At 38.9% G+C, this 14,433-nt stretch overlaps 1 protein-coding gene across 2 annotated transcripts in view; it reads left to right on the forward strand.

Moving 5' to 3' along the window:
- Positions 1–14,433, forward strand: part of MAP2K6 (mitogen-activated protein kinase kinase 6) — a 219,513-nt gene that overhangs the window by 6,567 nt on the left and 198,513 nt on the right. For both annotated transcript variants that reach the window (XM_078374516.1, XM_054256424.2), the window contains exon 2: positions 1,584–1,700. The gene's annotated coding sequence lies outside the window, so the exon portion shown is untranslated. The remainder of the gene's footprint in view (positions 1–1,583; positions 1,701–14,433) is intronic.

Raw genomic sequence — 14,433 nt, forward strand, 5'->3', positions numbered from 1 at the left:
ACATTGCAGTTCTGTGTTTATTTAGCAACCAAATTTCCTTTCTTCTCTCCTGTCTTTTTTTTTTTTTTTTTTTGAGATAGTTTTGCTTTTGTTGCCCAAGCTGGAGTGCAATGTCACGATCTCGGCTTACTGAAACCTCCACCTCCCAGGTTCCAGCGATTCTCCTGCCTCAGGTTCCCAAGTAGCTGGGATTACAGGCATATGCCACCATGCCCAGGTAATTTTGTATTTTTAGTAGAGATGGGGTTTCTCCATGTTGGTAAGGCTGGTCTCGAACCCCTGACCTCAGGTGATCCGCCCACCTCAGCCTTCCAAAATGCTGGGATTACAGGTGTGAGCCATCGTGCCTGGACTTCTCTCCTGTCTCTCTAAGCAAGCAACATAATGCCATAGAGAGGACAGTAAACTATTACTTAGATATTGTGGATTTAGAAACATAGTAACTGATGTGACTTCATTATCATATATTACTCATGGTTAGTTTCCATAATCACTGGTTTCCTATTTGTAAAACAGAAATCTAAAATAACTTCCTTCTTTGACTATGTGCTGCTTTAAGGAATTTATGAGATGAAGTATAAGAAATAATAAAATCCAACTGTTGAGCCTATAATATATGCTGCATAATCTTCTATATGCTTTATGTGTAGCTTTTTATTTGATCTCTATGATACATGAGCTATGAACTATTATTTTTTATTCACCGAGGTAAAGAGAAGTACTCTGAAAACTGTAAAGTACCAGAAATTACAAATAAATGTCCTATAGGGAATCAATGTACAATGAAGAAAAAAAAAAGTGTTTTCAACGAATAATTTTCTGGAAACTTTTTGTTTTCTTATTTAAAGTTTACTGATACTAGCTTTCAATATTTGTACCTTGAACATTTCCATCACAGTTATTCTCTTTCTTCATCAGTCTGTCCATTCATTCTGTAAATATTTATGAATTACCTATTATATGTCAGGTACTATCCTAAGGCTTTGGAAGAACAGTGGATGAAACAGATGTGGCACCGGCTGTTTAGGATTATCGATTGTAATGAGGCTATAAAACGGGAGGTGACAAAGAAGTGTGGTCAGTAGCATCATGGGTATAGTGGTCCGTAGAAGGATGTTACAGACCTAGGGTGTCGAGGAACATTGTTTAGAGGAAGTCATATCTAAAGATTTGATGGCTAAGTAGGAGTTACGCAAAATGGAAGCAGAGAAAATTCCAAAAGAATAGTACCTTCAGTATTTCTGCCTCTTTCTTGTTTACATTTATTTTCTTTTTCTCTCTCTATCTTTAAGCTCAGGTAAATCCTTCTTAAAGTTTTATTCCCAAAATATAATTTGATATTAAGTTCTTGTAAAATTTTCAAATATTTCATAAGCTTTTCATAATCCATTTATCTGATCTCACGGATAAATATTCTTAATCCAATAACCAAGCAATATTTTATTAAGGGTACTTTATTTCCCTATTCAGGTAGAACATGGCCCTCTGTTATTAGCTAATCGTAATATAAATAAAATTCAAAATAAACAAGCAAATGTTTTCTATATAATTTCATTCTTGTGTTTTCCTTCCTTTGCCACTAGATGGTACTTGTATGCCTGAGAGACCAAAATGCTGATTCAGTTTACCTTCCTGGAAACGTAAAACTAACCAATCAGAGGATCAGGTCATTGAGAAGAAGAAACTTCCCAACCTAAAATGTAAGTGATCCTGGTTCTTAAATTTATCCTTAAAAATTAACGCAACATTATCTTTTCTTTTTAGATAAATATGACAGTAAGAAATTTTAAATTAAATTAGCTTTAATTTTTTCCCATTTTGTACCAACCCCCAAACCCCATTTTTTTAAAAAAAAAACATTTCTTTATTTTTACTTTTTAATAGTACTGCTTTTCTAACATCCTAACCTGGAAAATTTGATTACTTGTTCCTTATTGGAGGGCCTCCATCCTCCTAGCTCCTTGTGTAAGCTAATGCTTTTCTTTCTGCTTGGAAAAGCCGCTACCTCCCTTCCGACCCCTTCCTCCTTGGTTTTATTTTCAGAAATCCTAGTCGTTCTTGAAGGCTCATTTTAACTAGTACCACTACCATGAAGTTTTTCTTGTTATTCTTACTTGAAAATATCTTCTTCTGATTCCTTTTTCATTCTTCTAACAATTTTAGTAATTTGTTTTTATAATATATGGAATGTATTATTTTTAAAGAGCTATATGCGTCTGCCTCCATAGCAATTAGACTTCCTGCATTGTGATTATTTATGAAAATGTCTTAATCTCTGTACTATACAATGTCTGCCTCTTGAGTGCAGAGGCTATCTTAGTAATCTATATATTCCGAAATATTTAGTACATTATTATTTATTTAATTGAGTTTAATGCTAATATCCATAAGACTATTGCAAAAAACTCTAAGAATAAAAAAATGATATGGTGATTCTTAATGATAGTCTCATGTGTAAGTTGGATCAAATTCATTAGCAAGACCTGTGGAATCAAATCATCTTTTTCCCATTTTCCCTTTTTTCCCATGACACGAGACTCCTGCCTTCCCCAAATATATAGAAATAATGGGCTATATATAGAAATATATAGAAATACAGTGGCTCATGCCTGTAATCCCAACACCTTATCGAGACCATCCTGGCCAAAATGGTGAAACCATGTCTCTAATAAAAATATAAAAAATTAGCTGGGCGTAGTGACACATGCCTGTAGTCCCAGCTACTCAGGAGGCTGAGGCAGGAAGATTGCTTGAACCAGGGAGCCAGAAGTTGCAGTAAACCGGTATCATGCCACTGCACTCCAGCCTGGTGACAGAGCGAGACTCCATCTCAAACAAAAAGAAAGAAAGAAAAAAAGAAATGATGCATAGAGTATAAGCACTTTAAAATATAAAGCTGAGTTTAAAACAGAGACAGCAAAGGCTTCAGATACCAGAATTGAAGAAGAAATTCAAAGTCACAGTAATAAGGGCCAGGAGCTGAGGTTTTAACCTCATTTCGGACTAGAAGATGCGGTCCCAAAACTACTTATGAGGATCTGGAACTAACATTCCTACATAAACTAGAAGCCTAAAGAGATTTTCACGTTTTGAAGCTCTAGAAGCTTATCTCTTAACTCAGTAGTCTAGGATGAGCAGAGGTGAGAGTAATATTGAAAGCCTGTGAATATTGAAAGGTTCCTGTGAATATTAAAAGCCTCTGCCAGTAAAAATCCAGTTTTACATTATTGTTTGAAAAGATAATCCTAAGCTTAAAAACAGAGAAACAGCCAGGCCCTATAAAAGCAAATATAAAAATCCTTGATGAGGACATCTACACAACTCAGGAAACAAAAGAATCCCACAGGATAAACAGCCTTCAGTAAAGGCACACTCTCAATAAAATTTGCACACCGCACGAAGAAGCAATCTACTACAGGCAGATGAGAAGACACAACAAATAGAAAAACCTGTGCCCAAACAACTCGAGTTAATAAAACAACTTGACAACTGGGTGCAGTGACTCACCCCTGTAATCCCAACACTTCATGGGGACCAAAGCAGGAGGATTACTTGAGGCCTAGAGTTGAGACCAGCCTGGGCAACATAGTGAGACACTGTCTCTACCAAAATGATTTTTTTAATTAAATAAACAAAAACCTGGAAGTGACTATCAAAGATTGATGCATAAAATGATTAGAAACATAAAGAAAAATAAAAATCAAATGAAAAAACAAGATAAGGTAAAAAATAAAAATATTAGAGAAAAGATAGAAATTTGTTGATGTATTAATAATTTTGATACTTATTGAACATCTGCAGAATTCTAGTACTGTTCTGGGTACTAAAGATTAAATAATGAATAAGATACATAAATTTTCTACTGTCATAGAGCTTATTTCTATTAAAAATAAAAAGCTCGGCCGGGCACAGTGGCTCAAGCCTGTAATCCCAGCACTTTGGGAGGCCGAGGTGGGCAGATCACGAGGTCAAGAGATCAAGACCATCCTGGCCAACATGGTGAAACCCTGTCTCTACTGAAAATACAAAAATTAGCTGGGCTTGGTGGCATGTGCCTGTTGTCCCAGCTACTCGGGAGGCTGAGGCATGAGAATTGCTTGAACCCGGGAGGCGGAGATTGCAGTGAGCCGAGATTGTGCCACTGCACTCCAGCCTGGCACCTGGTGACAGAGTGAGACTCTGTCTCAAAAAATATATAAATAAATAAATAATTAATAAAAAGCTCAACAGATGGGTTAAATAGATGGACTAGATACAGTGAGATAATTTTTAAACTGGAAAATAAATCTGAGGAAATTATACAGAGGATTTTTAAATGGAGAGTATAAAAGTAAAGTTATATCCTTAAGAATGTAATAATAAGACTTAACACGTATTTAATAGAAGTTCTTTTTGAGGTGGAGTTTCGCTCTTTCACCCAGGCTAGAATGCAGTGGTCTGATCTCAGCTCACTGCAACCTCCACCTTCCCTTTTCAAGTGATTCTCCTGCCTCAGCCTCCCGAGTAGCTAGGATTACAGCTACCCACCACCATGCCTGGCTAAAGAATTTTGTATTTTTAGTAGAGACAGGATTTTATCATGTTGGCCAGGCTGGTCTCGAACTCATGACCTTATGATCTGCCCACCTTAACCTCCCAAAGTGCTGGGATTATGGGCATGGGCCACCATGCCTGGCTGGTAAGAAACAGGCATTCTAAAAAGAAAGAAAATAAAGAAAATGGAGGGGAGGCATGATTCAAAGAGAAGACAGCAGAGAATGTATCAGATATAAAGATAGACATGAATCAGAATGCAGTAAGTCCTTAGCAGGATACATGTTTTAAAATAAAATAAATCAATATCAGAACATTCTAGTTAAAATTAAAGAGCACCAGAACAAGAAAAACAATTCCTAAGAGAAAAGCAAGAAAGAAAACATACCTGTAAACTGGGCATGGTACCTCACGCCTGTAATCCAATACTTTGGGAGGCTGAGGCCGGAGTATGACTTGAGCCCAGAAGTTTAAGACCAGCCTGAGCAACATAGTTTCTCCAAAATTAATAATTAAAAAATGAGTTGGGTTTGGTGGCCCATGTCTGTCACCCCAGTTACTTAGGAGGCTGAATGGGAGGATCACGTGAGCCCGGGAAGTCAAGGCTACAGTGAGCTGTGATCGTGTCACTGCACTCCAGCCTGAGTGATAGTGTAAGACCCTGTCTCAAACAATGACAACAACAACAACAACAGCCTACCTATGAGGAAACAGAAATAAAATTAGCAACAGCCTACCTATGAGGAAACAGAAATAAAATAGAAATTCCACTGGTAAAAAGAAAGGTTAAAATAAAAATTTTAAAGGGCTGTGGGAAATTCTATTCTCAACTAAACTGTGGAAGTAAGCATGAGAAAGTTGTCAGATAAAGACCAATAGAGTTTACCATTCACAGACTTAGGCTGAAGGAACTACTGATAGATGTACTTCAATAAGAAGGAAATCAAATCCAAAAGGAAGAAGCAAGATGTAGGAAGAAATATTGAACAAGGAAACTAAATAAAATTTTGGAGAAACTAAGTATTGAAATATAAATAATGGATTATAACCAAGAAAATTAAGATGCTATAACATAAGCCAGGCGCGGTGGCTCAAGCCTGTTATCCCAGCACTTTGGGAGGCTGAGGTGGGTGGATCACGAGGTCAAGAGATCGAGACCATCCTGGTCAACATGGTGAAACCTCGTCTTTACTAAAAATGCAAAAAATTAGCTGGGCATGGTGGTGCCTGCCTGTAATCCCAGCTACTCAGGAGGCTGGGGTGGGAGAATTGCTTGAACCCAGGAGGCGGAGGTTGCCGTGAGCCGAGATCGCACTATTGCACTCCAGCCTGAATAACAAGAGCAAAAACTCCGTCTCAAAAAAAAAAAAAAAGATGCTATAACATGAAAAAAGAGGAAGTCAGGTTTGAACATATTCTGTTTGTAAATTCCATTTTTTGAGAGGAGGCTATGGTTATTATTAATTTTGGAAATTATGAAATCAGGTATGCATGTTTAAAATTTCCAGAGTAATCACCTGTCATGTGTATTTGCTATACTATTTAAGAATATTCAATTCAGGGACTAGAACATGAAAAAAAGAAAGAATTGAGAGATACATAGATATGTTAGATATAAGTAAGTAGAGTATGTGTGTACTGAGTTCATAAAAAAGAAGGTATGGAAGGAATGAGTAAGCACCAAATATTCATGAAACACCCAAGGCACCTATATTCATGAAGACCCATTTTGGCTTCATGTGTCCTCTGCTTAAGAGAGATAAAATCTGTGGGTGATTCGCAAGGTATCAGTGGTGAGTTTCAACTATAGCCAGGCAGACCAGTCCCTGAGTCTTTCTTGCAGAGAAAATACGAGCTGGCTCTAGGCACCCTGTATCTGCTGAGTCTTCTTTGTTTATCTGCAACTCTGGTCTTTACAACTACAATGTTAACAAGAAGAATTAATACGGAATAATAGAAGAGAGGACATATAAACAATTTGTAGACTAGGCTTCAATCCCTCTATACCAATTGTACCCTTTCCTAAGTACATTATTAGCCTACTCTGCCCTTTTCCCCTGGCTTCTTGCTGTATGTTTAAATTGATTCAATAAACTGTGACCTCAGCATCTTACTTTGATCTGTGAGCCTGTCTAGGCCAACCCCTTGGTAAAGGATTCGGAGACACCATTGCATCAAGGTAATCTCCCACTAACATACCACTAAAAGGCAGAGATACATAACTTACAAATGTGTGAAAGAGAAAAGGAGCCAGCCTGACTAACATGATGAAACTCTGTTTCTACTAAAGATACAAAAAATTAGCCAGGCATGGTGGCACACACCTGTAATCCCAGCTACTCGGGTGACTGAGGCAGGAGAATTGCTTAATCCTGGGAAGTGGAGGTTGCAGTGAGCCGAGATTGTGCCATTGTACTCCAGCCTGGGCAATAGAGTGAGACTGAAAGAAAGAAAGCGAGAAAGGGAGAAGGAAGAAAGGAGGGACGGAGGGAGGGAAGGAAGGAAGGAAGGAAGGAAGGAAGGAAGGAAGGAAGGAAGGAAGGAAGGAAGGAAGGAAGGAAGGAAGGAAGGAAAAGGAAGGAAGGAAAAAAGGGGAAGGCGGAAGAAAAAAATCACTCAAAGGGAAGGCAAGAAAGGCCTAAAAAATTAAGAAATGGCATCTTAAAATCAAACTTGGTTACCTTTTTTTTTTTTATTTCAAAGATACACAACTCATTTTTAATTCACCTACCTCAGCACATAATTTCTTATTGGTTTTATGAATACATGCTTAAGAAGGATTCTAAAGTGAAGTAACATTTTAATAAAGAAGAGTGCCTTCATCTATTAGCAATATCTATCCAAAGGCACTGGAAATCAGCTGAAATAATATAAGGAGTACATATGTGTCTTTCTTAATCCAGGTTTTCTAAGCTTAAAAAGTCACCAATCCCCAAAGCTCTCAAAAGTCAATTATATTTTCTTTTAGTTTTTTTAAAATTTGATGCTTTTATGCCTAATCTTTTTTATATGTTTGAGAGAAATTACTTCAAATACTACTAATTCAAATAAGAATATTTATAATATGGCCGGGCGTGGTGGCTCATGCCTGTAATCCCAGCACTTTGGGAGGCCGAGGCGGGTGGATCACGATGTCAAGAGATCGAGACCACCCTGGTCAACAAGATGAAACCCCATCTCTACTAAAATACGAAAACTAGCTGGGCATGTCTAATTAGGTGGCACATGTCTGTAGTCCCAGCTACTCGGGAGGCTGAGACAGGAGAATTGCTTAAACCCAGGAGGTGGAGGTAGTGGTGAGCCGAGATCGTGCCATTGCACTCTAGTCTGGGTAACAAGAGTAACACTCCATCTCAAAAAAAAAAAAAGAATATTTATAATATGCACAACAGCATGAAAATTATAAGATAGTATTTTTAGTTACTACATAGGAAAGAAAGTCCATCAATATGTCTATAACTGGCAAGAAATTTCAGCCATTATTCAACTGAATTCCACAATGGTCATTGAGTTCTTATTGTGACATGCACATGCACAACAAACTCTACTAAAGGATCCAAAATTTAAAAACATAGTCCCTGCCTTCAAGAAATTTAATAGTGAAGGAGATATCCATTACATAGTCAACTGTAAAACAGAGCATAATGTCAGTAGATTCCACATCTAGCAGAGCGTTAGGATCATCCAAGAAGCTTTCGTTTGTGTATTTATTATTGTTGATTATTGACTGTCAGAACCTGTCAAAGATGTGAAAAAAGAATATCTAAGGTGTGAAATCTGAAAATGTATAAATTTAAAAGGGGTTCCACAGGATTCTGATACTTAGCCAGATTTGTGAACAACCATGGTAAGCGTTATGCTATTCATACTTAGAAGAATGTGGTTTAGGTTACTTTATTGCAATTGTTTTATGACCCTAGTTCTCGAGGAAAGAAAACATGGCATAATATGAATACATTTCTTAGGAGGATAAACTTAAAAAGGACAAACTTGCAAAATAGAATATTAACGTGAGTTCAGCCCTGGAGTGCCAGAGAACACTATGAAAGCATTTGATGACAAGAGGGAATAGAGGTACAAACTCACCCAACATGTTGAGGGAAAAGACAGAATAGGAAATATAAACTCCAAACATAACCTATGTCCAGATTGTGCCATGAGGTCAGGCCTGTTTTTTACTTTCTCTATATTCACACTTCAGCCTGAGGACTGACTTGGAAGAGCTCTTGTTAAATTGGAAACTTTAATTAAAAAAAAAAGAAGAAAAAAGAAACAGATCATATTTGAACACTTCTGGTTCCTAGATTGCAAAATATTTTCAAGTCACCCAATTATTATTTTTGGCATTTTTTTGTCATTTTTTAAAAAGACAGTTTATCTAATCAGATAAGTTTTCTAGGTAGGACTGCTTGTCTTTACCTTTTTTTGTGTAGACCTTTATTTTTTATGAAGATTTTTATTTTTCAAGTAATTTTTTACTTTTATTTTTACTGTTGTTTGGGGATGTTAAAATGGCTTGTAGTCATTCTTTTACAAACTAAGAAAAAGAAGAAAAGTATGTAAATAAAGGAAACATTTTAACTATAGCTGTTCTGATACATATTATGTAGCATATGACCTAGGATAGACTGATTGACCAAATAGGCCAATTGACTCAAAAATGTGCAATAGGTCAAATACCATTGATATTACTTCTTGCTCACATAGTAATTCAAAAGGATGCCCTAGGCATTGTCATCCTGTTGGAGGATAGAAGGGTTGAAAAGGCACAAAGGAACAAAAGGCCTCCTTCTTAGCAGTCCAGACCATGAAGTGACAGTTATCACTTAAGCCTATATTTCTTTTATGAGAAATAGCTATGTGGCTCTACCTAGATGCCAGAGAAGTTCCAGTCTTGGCTGTGCAACCACTTCCCAGGTATGGTTTCATAATATGGAAGGAGGACTACAAATCTTCAGTGACAGCTAGCTATATGTATTCTCTTTCTTGAAAATTTAAGAGAATCTACTTTTGAAAGTGTCTAAGCCTGGCACATCATAGAGGTTATTTATTGACAACACTATTTTTACTCCATTGTTAGTGGTCTTCTTAAAACATTTTGGAAATTCGGCCAGGCACGGTGGTTCATTCATCCCAGCACTTTAGGAGGCTGAAGTGGGCAGATCACGAGGTCAGAAGATTGAGACCATCCCGACTAATACAGTGAAACCCCATCTCTGCTAAAAATACAAAAAAATTAGTCGGGTGTGGTGGCACATGCTTATAGTCCCAACTACTCGGAAGGCTGAGGCAGGGGAATCACTTGAACCTAGGAGGCAGAGGTTGCAGTGAGCCCAGATCACACCACTGGCCACTGCACTTCAGGCTGGGGGACAGAATGAGACTTGGTCTCAAAAAAAAAAAAAAGGAAATGAATATTTCCACCGAAATTATTAATTTCATCTCAATTTTCTAATGTATTAGCCTAGATCTGTGCAATAGATTCTCAAATAAGTATCTTAAATTTATTTGAATCACTGGTTACATCCATTTATTCCTCAGAATAAATCTGTCTAATTTGTTAATGTTTTTAATGAAAAATAATTGAGTCTACTTATGAATTCTATTATTTTTCTGCATAGAATTTTTTTAATATTAAATCTTGCATTTCCATTCAGATAAGGGTTTTTTTTTTTTTTTTGAGACATTGTCTCACTTCATTACTCAAGCTGGAGTCTTTGCACCCACTGCAAACTCTGCCTTCCACGTTCAAGTGATTCTCGTGCCTCAGCCTCCAGAGTAGCTGGGATTACAGGCATGTACCACCACCTCCAGCTAATTTTTGTATTGTTAGTAGAGACAGGGTTTTACCATAATGGTCAGTCTCGTCTCAAACTCCTGACCTTGGGTAACTTACCTGCTTCGGCCTCCCAAAGTGCTGGGATTACAGGGCTGAGCCACCATGCCCTGCGATGTATTCAAATAGATTTTTAAAGCAATAGTATAGGAGTGATGTACTCCCTAAGCCCTTGTATATTTAAAAATTATTCTTTACATGAATCATGATTTAGCAGCTGGGAACAGAATTCTTGGGTAATACTCTTTTCTTTCTTTCTTTCTTTCTTTTTTTTTTTTTTTTGAGACAGAGTCTTATTAGGCTAGAGTGCAGTGGCACAATCTCGACTTCCTGCAACCTCTACCTCCAGGATTCAAGTGATTTTCCTGCCTCAGCCTCCCAAGTAGCTGAGACTACAAGTGCACACCACCATGCCCAGCTAATTTTTGTATTTTTAGTAGAGACAGGGTTTCACCTTGTTGGCCAGGATGGTCTCAATCTCTTGACCTCATGATCTGCCTGCCTTGGCCTCCCAAAGTACTGGGATTGCAGGCATGTACCACCATGCCCGGCCAGGTAATACCCTTTTCTTCTCAAAACTTTATACAGAAATACACAGATGCACACACAGTTTTTATTTTCTGAACCATTTGAGGTAAATTACGTACTCTTTTTGGGGCTGGATTTGGTCCCTGAACTGCAGTTTGTCAACCCCTGCATCAGATGCTGAAATGGAATGAAGAAATAAAGAAGAGTAAAAGGAATTTTTAAATTGGCAAATCATGAGTCATATACAAATACAAAATGAACATATATAAAAAATTTTATTTAGTTTTTTGTTTAAGACAGAGTTTCACCATGTTGGCCAGGCTGGTCTTGAACTCCTGACCTCAGGTGATCCACCTGCCTCGCCCTCCCAAAGTGCTAGGATTACAGGCATGAACCACCGTGCCCAGCCTAGTTCTTTAAATAATGGGAGAGTCAGCAAGATGTTACCATTGGTTCAAAGGAGAATCAAAATTCACTTCTACACATGCGTGCATGCATGCACACACATGCAATCAGGAATGCGGAAATAAATTTACTAATTGATGCAAAATTGGTCAATATCCATGGGCAATGATCAATTGCATTCCTCTGACAAAATTCATTTTAAAGACAACAATCAACTGCTTTATCCTTTTTTATGACTTTCAGAGTTATAAAACAGCTCAAAGAGTCTCAAGTCCCCACATTCATAGCCACATTAGGGAAACTGAGACCGCTGACCGGGATTTTCAGCTACTAAATCAAGCATGATGACATCTTAGCAAGTACTGATTTCAAAATATCAAATTCAGAACTTAATGCTTCTTTATAGGGAATGATAAAAATTAATTTGTGTCATTTATTTATAAAATGTCATAACATTTTAATAATATGGCACCAAAGAAATATTCCAACTCCTCTACCACAAGAGTAGGTGCTGTCTTCACCAAGAGGACTTGAAACCACCTTTACTAAAATTGTATCAGTGAAGAAATTTGTGGCAGTGAGGGAGATCTGATCTAGCCCACACGCCTCTTGCCTTTAGCTTTCAAGCTGCCTTTAATTATTCCTGAGCCGGGGGACTGCCAAGATGGCATGGTAGGAGCAAATCAGGATTGCAGCTCTCAGTGAAGATACAGAGGGTGAGTTCAATCCGCATTTCCAGACGGATCTTTGTTGCCCACAGAATGGGGAAATTCCCAGGTGTAGGAGAGACACGGGATGCCAGCTCAGCTGTTAAGGCTCATGCAGCCGCTTTGGCTGGGGCTGCAGTGCAGCAGCACTGCACACAGAACACACTGGTCTGGATGCCCTGTTAAACCGGCAATCTGAGATGTGGGAGGGCAGATTAGCATATCCATCTGATTAAACAGGACTTGGACAGTGAGCCAGACCAGGAGATTACAGGGAAGAGACGTTTGAGCTGGTGCGGTGGGTCACTGCACGGGAAATCACACAGATCCCAGTGCCGTATCAGCAGCCGACTGAAACATCTGGGAGAGAGTCAACCATTCTACTTAAAAAAAAAAAAAAAAAAAAAAAAAAAGAGGGCTCTGAGGCAGGGAGCCAAGTGATCAGGCTCGGCGCATCCCACCCCCACAGGGACAAACAAAATGCGATTCGAAAAGCTTGGGGTTGAGAGTTTCACTGAGGGCACAGCTGAACCCAGGATGGTGCAGCTCGGTGGGGGAGGGGCGTCTGCCATTACTGAAGCATACCGCCCCTACTGAGGTACACTCCCATTGCTGACGCAGCCTGCCATTGCCGAGGCAAACCACCTTAACAGAGAGACTCCGCCAACAAGGCAGAGCCCGTGGCAGCAGGACGGAGCCTCGACAGGCAAATAGTGACTAGACTGCCTCCTACCTGGGCAGGAAGGTGCAACGGATACTCACAAAGAAAGCCTTAACTCCCTGAGACAGAGCATCTGAGGAAAAAAAGAGGTTTCATGAGTTCTACTGCAGCAGACTTATACATACTGGCCTAACCACCCTGAATGGTCAACGGAGCTCATAGCTCAGTACTTGAGCTCCTATAAAGTACAGACTACCTCCTCAAGCAGCTCCCTGACCCCTGTATATCCAAAGATTCACCTCAAAAAGGACTAATCAGACTGACATTTGGCGGGCATCATTCTGGGAAAAAGCAGAAGAAGAAACTGGTAGCACCCCTCACTGTTCCACAGCTGCTACAGGGGTACCCCAGACAAGCAGGGCCTGGATTGGACCTCAGCAGTCCTACAACAGAGGGGCTAGACTGTTAGAAGGAAAACTAATTAACAGAAATACTTCATCATCAACAATCTGGGCGCCCACTCAGAAACCCAATCAAAAAGTCAGCAACTACTCAGACGACAGGTGAATAAACCCACAAAGATGGGAAGAAACCAGTGCAAAAAGGAGGAAAACACCTGAAACCAAAACACCTCACCTCCTACAAAGGACCAAAACTCCTCACCAGCAAGGGAACAAAACTGGACGGAGAATGAGTGTGATGAAATGATGGAATCAGACTTCAGAAGGTGGGTAATGAGAAACTTCTGTGAGCTAAAAGAACATGTTCTAAATCAATGCAAAGAAACTAAGAACCGTGAAAAAAGATTGGAAAAAAGATTCGAGGAAATCATAAAAAGAATGGACAACTTAGAGAGCAACATGAATGAATTGAAGGAGCTGAAAAACACAACATGAGAACTTTGCGAAGCATGCACAAGTTTCAACAGCTGAATTGACCAAGCAGAAGAAAGAATATCAGAAGTCAAAGATCAACTCAATGAAATAAAATGAGAAACCAAGACTAGAGAAAAAAGTGCAGAAAGGAATGAACAAAGTCTCCAAGAAATGTGGGACTATGTGAAGAGACCTAACCTACGTTTGATAGGTGTACAAGAATGTGACGAAGAGAATGAATCCAAGCTGGAAAAGACTCTTCAGGATATTATTCAGGAAAATTTCCCCAACCTAGCAAGGCAGGCCAATAGTCAAGACTAGGAAATACAGAGAACACCTCAAAGATATTCCGCAAGAAGAGCAACCCAAGGCACATAATCGTCAGATTCACCAGGGTTGAAATGAAGAAGAAAATGCTAAGGGCAGCCAGAGAGAAAGGTCAGGTCACCCACAAAGGGAAGCCCATCAGACTCACAGCAGATCTCTCGGCAGAAACCCTACAAGCCAGAAGATAGTGGGGGCCAATACTCAACATCCTTAAAGAAAAGAACTTTCAACCCAGAATTTCATATCCAGCCAAACTGAGCTTCATAAGTGAAGGAAAAATAAAATCCTTTGCAAACAAGCAAGTACTCAGAGATTTTGTCACCACCAGGCCTGCTTTACAAGAGCTCCTGAAAGAGGCACTACACAAAGAAAGAAACAACCAGTACCAGCCATTAAAAAAACATACCAGATGCTAAAGAGCATCAACAAAATGAAGAATCTGCATCCACTAATGGGCAAAACAGCCAGCTAGCATCAAAATGGCAGCATCAAATTCACACATAACAATATTAACCCTAAATGTAAATGGGCTAAATGCACCAATCAAAAGACACAGACTGG

The sequence above is a fragment of the Callithrix jacchus genome, chromosome 5 (genome assembly GCF_049354715.1).
Source record: "Callithrix jacchus isolate 240 chromosome 5, calJac240_pri, whole genome shotgun sequence".
Classification (NCBI taxonomy): Eukaryota; Metazoa; Chordata; class Mammalia; order Primates; family Cebidae; genus Callithrix; species Callithrix jacchus.